This window comes from Chiloscyllium plagiosum, unplaced genomic scaffold (genome assembly GCF_037043375.1).
Source record: "Chiloscyllium plagiosum isolate Xiang-an unplaced genomic scaffold, Cpla_swu_hap1 HiC_scaffold_10, whole genome shotgun sequence".
NCBI classification, from domain to species: Eukaryota; Metazoa; Chordata; class Chondrichthyes; order Orectolobiformes; family Hemiscylliidae; genus Chiloscyllium; species Chiloscyllium plagiosum.
In genome coordinates this window covers 91131652-91137651 of record NW_028270148.1, presented here as the reverse complement: position 1 = coordinate 91137651, position 6000 = coordinate 91131652, and the positions used below count along the sequence as shown (strand labels likewise).

The 6000-nt window shown below is 40.5% G+C and overlaps 1 protein-coding gene across 2 annotated transcripts in view; it reads left to right on the top strand.

Annotated features, from left to right (window-relative positions):
* The first annotated feature begins 5134 nt into the window (after positions 1-5134).
* The window catches only part of LOC122552994 (cyclin-dependent kinase-like 4), a 67994-nt gene continuing 67128 nt past the window's right edge, over positions 5135-6000 (top strand). The window contains exon 1 of one of the 2 annotated variants that reach the window (XM_087991546.1): positions 5135-5515. The gene's annotated coding sequence lies outside the window, so the exon portion shown is untranslated. The remainder of the gene's footprint in view (positions 5516-6000) is intronic. The other variant, XM_087991545.1, reaches the window with a different exon arrangement.

Sequence of the window (6000 nt, the reverse complement as noted above, 5' to 3'; positions counted from 1 at the left end):
AATAGTTCTAAAGTATTATCTTGTAAGTAATAGGTTCACACAAAACAATCTTTCTTTTAAAAAAAAGCTTTTTATTTCCCCATAAGGAACATCTGAATGCTAACAGGAGTGGATATATAGTCTGAGTGCACTTTCTTATTCCCATCTGCCTTGATAATGACTAGCATAACCTAACCATGTAAACAGCAGTGGTAGCAACATTTCAAAACCACAGTTTTACCAGAAAGCTATCTCCAGGCAATTAATAAAGGGAAGAACAACAAATGGACACCTAGCTGACAGAAGGGATGGGTGCAGGCTGTTTCAAAATCACTGGGAAGAAATTTGAAGGGATGGGATTTAAGAATGTTCCAGAAGGCACAGAAATGTTGACTTGAACTGAAGTTGAAAGAATGGTGTCATAAGAGCAGACTATTTTCAAAATACAGAGGATTTGAAAAGAAACAAGCAGCTGAAGCTTAGTGTAGGTTTGTCCGTGGAAGTAACAACAAAGATCCTGGCAAGAGCTGGGTGATGGATGTGTGGTGCTTAAAGCTGGTAAAGACGTAATTAGCAGCATCTGAATGTAATAGAATTTCTAGATGAGAGGAGGCAGGAAGAATATTAGAGAAGCAGAAAAAAAACATGAATTATGGTATCCTAACAATGGAGGAATGTTGGAAGTAGATGGCGGCAATATTTTGATTGTAAAAGATGACAGCATTTATGTCAGAATAAACAGAAAACCATGGGTTCATTCCAAATCACACACAACATTAAGGCTCCAAATTACTGAACTTTATCTGAAATACACTCTGAGGAGTTGAAGTAACTCAAAGCCTGTCCATCTACAAGGCACAAGTCAGGAATGTGAAGCAATACTTCCCCCTTGGCTGGGTGAGTGCAGTTCCAAAACCATTCAAGAAACTTGAAACATCCAGGACAAAGTAGCCCGTTTGATTGGCACCACATCCACAAACTTTTCTGAGTTTTTTGAGGAAGTAATCACAAAGATTGATGAGGGCACAGATAGATGTTGTTTACATGGACTTTAGAAAGCCTTTGACAAGATTCCACATGGTAGCCCAATTAGTAAAGTTAGATGACATGGGATTGAAGGAGACCTTGCCAATTAAATAGAAAATTGGCTTGATATAGGAGACAGGATGGTGGAGGAGGGTTGTTTTTTGGACTGGAGGATTGGTACTAGGTCCACTTTTGTTTGTCATATATATAAATGATTTAGATGTGAAATTTAGGAGACATGGTTAGTAAGTTTACAGATGACACCAAAGTTGATGGTATAGTGGACAGTGAAGATGGTTTTCTAAGATTATGAAGAGATCTTGATCAATGGGTCAATTGCCAATGGAGGTCAATTGCAGATGGAGTTCAATCTGGATAAATGCAAAGTATTGAATTTCGGTAAAACAAACAGGAGTAGGGCTTATACAATTAATGGTAGGTCCTTGAGTAGTGTTGTAGAACAGAGGGACCTGGGGTGCAGGTACACAATTTTTTAAACTTTGTGTCACATATAAACTGGGTGGGTAAAAAGCCGTTTGGCAAGTTTGCCTTCATTGCTCAGTCCTTTCAGTATAGGAATTGAGACTAGATTAGAGTGGTGCTGGAAAGGCACAGCAGGTCAGGCAGCATCTGAGGATCAGGAAAATCGACATTTTGGGCAAAAGCCCTTCATCAGGAATATTAATTACCCGAAACGTCGATTTTCCTGCTCCTCGGATGCTGCCTGACCTGCTGTGCTTTTCCAGCACCACTCTAATCTAGACTCTGATTTCCAGCATCTGCGTTCCTCGTTTTTGCCTAGAGGAATTGGGACGGCTTATTGAGGTTGTACATGACATTGGTGAGGCCTCTTCTGGAATACAGTGTCTAGTTCTGATTAACTGGTTATAAGATGGATATTATTAAGTTGGAGAGGGTTTAGAAGAGATTTACTAGGATGTTGCTGGGTACGGAAGGTTTGTGTTATAAAGAAAGGCTGGGACTTCTTTTCACTGGAGCATAGGAGATTGACAAGTGACTTGATAGAAATTTATCAAATAATGAGAGGTATAGATAGAGTTGATGGTAGTTGTCTTTTACCTAGGATGGGGAATTTCAAGGTTAGGGGGTATATTTTTAAGGAGAGAGGAGAGAGAAATTAAAAAAAGACATGAAGGTGTTCACATAACTTCCTAAGGAAGTGGTCGATGTGGATACAATTACAATGTTTAAAACAAATTTGGATGGATACATGAATAGGAAAGGTTTGGAGTGATATGGGCTAGGAGCAGCAGGTGGGACTAGTTTAGTTTGGGATTATGTTCAGCTTGGACTGGTTGGTCTGTTTCTGTGCTGTATGATTCTAAGTTCCTATTCAGTCCCAAGGAAATATCCTTATCCCTGGCACAGGTTGGCAACACAACATTCAGGACTCATGCTTATGCTAAAAACAATGTATATTCTATACACTATTACAATTGCATTCCTTTCTGCACATCTAGCTTGAACTTCAGATGATCAACTCTGAGCTTACGTTCCTTAAACTGTAGATGTGGTTGCTGTAATGTGCTCTAATATCCAGAAGTACCCACATGCCCTGCCATCTTTACTTTGTTTCTACTTAACAAATTAGGAGCCAAAGTGGCAGTATGTGTGTGTGGTGATAGAAGACACAACTGAGTTTTAAATGAGTCTTTGCATTTATATTCATTTTAGAGAAGAATGAAGTAGATATAAAAATCAGGGAGGGGAGCTGTGATATACTTGAATTAATTAACAAGGAGAAAGAGGAGGTATTAAAGGTTTTAGCAGGGTTGAAAGCGTTTTTCCTCTAACTCCATTTTGAGGTTTGAAAATTGTCATGACCCCTCAGTGAGAGCTAAGAGTTTTGGGGAGTGTGACATGAACATTGGAGTAGCAGGATATACAGGGTACGATTTCAAAGTTTGTGTATTTTTTTTAAACCAGTAGTAATATGGAGAATTTCATAGTCATAGAGATGCACAGCACTGAAACAGACCCTTTGGTCCAACTTGTTCATGATGACCAGATATCCTAACTTAATCTAGTCTGATTTGCCAGCATTTGGCCCATAACCCTCTAAATCCTTCCTATTCAGAAACCCATCCAAATGCCTTTTAAATGTTGTAATTGTACCTGCCTCCATCACTTCCTATGGCAGCTCATTCCATACACGCACCACCCTCTGTGTGGAAAAGTTGCCCCTTAGATCCCTTTTAAATCTTTCCCCTCTCACTTTAAACCTTTGCTCTCTAACCCAGACTGGTAAATTGGACAGGTAGCTGATGCAAGTTAACACAACTCTGAAGTGATATATTTCTGTAGGGAGAACGATGATCAATATAAATACAGCAGTAGGGAGAACGATGATCAATATAAATATAGCAGTACCATTTTGAAGTAGTGTAGGAACAAAGAGACGTAAGTTTGAATATAACGTTGGAAATTGGCAGCAATAAAGGTTGCATTTAGGACTGATGAGAAACTACTTTCACCAGAGAGTGGTGAGCCTGTGGAATTCACTGCCACAGAAAGCAGTTGAGGCCAAAATATTGTATGATTTCAAGAAGGATTGTGTAGCCCGCTTTTTTCAAACATATAAATAGAAAGCGGACTACACCACCAGTGCTTCATCCAGAGGCTCACTGAAGATGCTACCTAGTATGGTGACGAAACATCTGAAAATGAACCTTCCAGCTATATCCATAACCTCAACCTGAGCTATAAATCTTCTCAAAACTCGCTAAGGAATTGGTATCTTGACAGGTTTCTTGAGGAAAGTATGAGTAGGTGTTGGACATTCAGCTCTTTGAACCTGCTCCCCATTTGTTTATGATCATCCAACTCAGTTGCCTGTTCCCGCTTTCCCTACCACATATCTTTTGATTGAGGAGTACAGTTTTAATGAAAAAAAACCTCAAACCTGACACCAAACTTATGCTCTACATGCCGGCAGTGTTACTGTCCTCCTGTATGCATTGGAGGCATGAATAATGTACAGCAAAGATCACTGAAATATCATGATTTATACTCTGCAAAATCCTGCAAATCTCTCACATTAGCATCGATAAAGTGTCACAACTGACTGGGATATTGTGCTGGAAATCAAGCTGCACTATTCTTGGAGTCATCACAAGTGAGAATTTGATTAAGCCACTGAATTGCCAATTTTACCTAATTGGCTAATATTCATACCAGTTTCTTTTAAGAATTTTTTTATTGTAATCAAACTGTTTATAATCAATGGCAAAATTAAATAAATTGAATTCCTAATCTATAACTTCAATTCGACCCTTTCTTAAAATGCCATGTACATACAAACACGAAAAGACAAGGCACCAATATTGTGGTGTGGTGGAGGAGGGAAAGAGAAACACAATTTTGGTACCAGCCTTGATCATATGCTGGTGAGTTTTATTTTCTTTAAAATCATCTCAGTTCTTTGCAAATGACATGAATTTGTAGATGCACTGATTGTTAGTGCCTCCTGCAGGTGTTTATTTCCCTTTTCCTTCCAACAGGAGGCTTGCAGAAAGATTGACTTAACAGAGGAAGCTGAGGATGAATAATCCAGGAATTTCCTTTTATTTCTCTGCACAGAAGGGCAAAGAGCAAATGTGTGGTTTCTCTTTTAACAAGGTTTTACAAATCAAAGAGCTATCATCATATTCCTGACAAAAGAGCTTATGCTCGAAATGTTGACTCTCCTGTTCCTTTCATGCTGCTTGACCTGCTGTGCTTTTCCAGCGCCACACTCTCAACTCTGATCTCCAGCATCTGCAGTCCTCACTTTCTCCTATCCAAGTACTTGACCCCATTGTACAAAACCCATTGATAATTTCTTTATATATAGGCTACCTCTTTTTATCCCTTGCACACTTTCTCCCTCCCCTCAGCTGTCCCTCTGCCTCTCCCCATCACTTGTCTCACTCCTTCCCTTCCCCACTCTAGATTCTCCCTCACTCCTGTTCCTTCTTCCCCATTCCACCCCCCTCATCACTCAACTCACTTCTTCCCATATTCCCTTTCCATAAACATCGTTTCCCTTGAATCATTCTCTTCTTTTCCTTTGAGATGCTCCCCATGTCTCCCAACCACTCTCCATCCCTCTCTTTGCCCAGCGCGTGTTCCAACCGCCATCGTTTCCATGGGAACGGCGGTTGACCGCTTCGCCAGATGAAATCTTGGTTTGTTTGGGGGGAAAAAATACGAGTAGAAAGCAAAAAGTGAAGTTTTCCGACTAACTGTGGGCACGGCCCATGCTCGAGGCGGTCCCCTGTGGAGGTGGTTGATTGAAGTCGGTGGTTTGTTTGTGTTTGAACCGCCGGCGGCCTCCATGTTCTGGGATCCCGCCATCACTGCGCCGCTGGCACCCGCCGTTTAATCACTGCGTGCATTTTTAAACCTACACTGTCTTTATGTGGCTGACAGAAAACACACACACTTCTGTGTTCAGACTTGCTACTCACCACCGCAATATTGTTTTTGGCGGATCCATCCAGACATTTAGGTAATATTACTTGTTCCTCTCATCACTGTGTCTTCTGGTGATATTACTGGATAGTGTAATACTGTATTCTGTTTACCTGTTTCTGTGGATGAAGGAAAGGTACCTAGTTCTCCCAAACCAAGTTTGGTTCATCAAAGCGACCTAGACTCATTACTGAGCCATTCGAGACCATGCTGGCTGTCTGTGTAGCAATCCAGTCCCTTCTCCTGCCCTATCTCCGTCAAGGGCACATCCGTTTTTCTTTCGAAATTATTGACGGTTCTGCTTCACCTCCCCTATAAAACACAGATCCAGGTCATTACTCTTTGGGTGTTTAAAAAAGAAAGTTCTGCCTAATACCCCCATTTCTCTTCCAAAAGCCTTAAATCTGTGTTCCTTGTATCTTCCAACAACCATTTAAATTTGTCGTAATTTTGTTAGCCCCTATTATATCTCTCCTGAATCATTTTGCATCAAGAAGATCAATGACAGCTTTTCCAACCTGC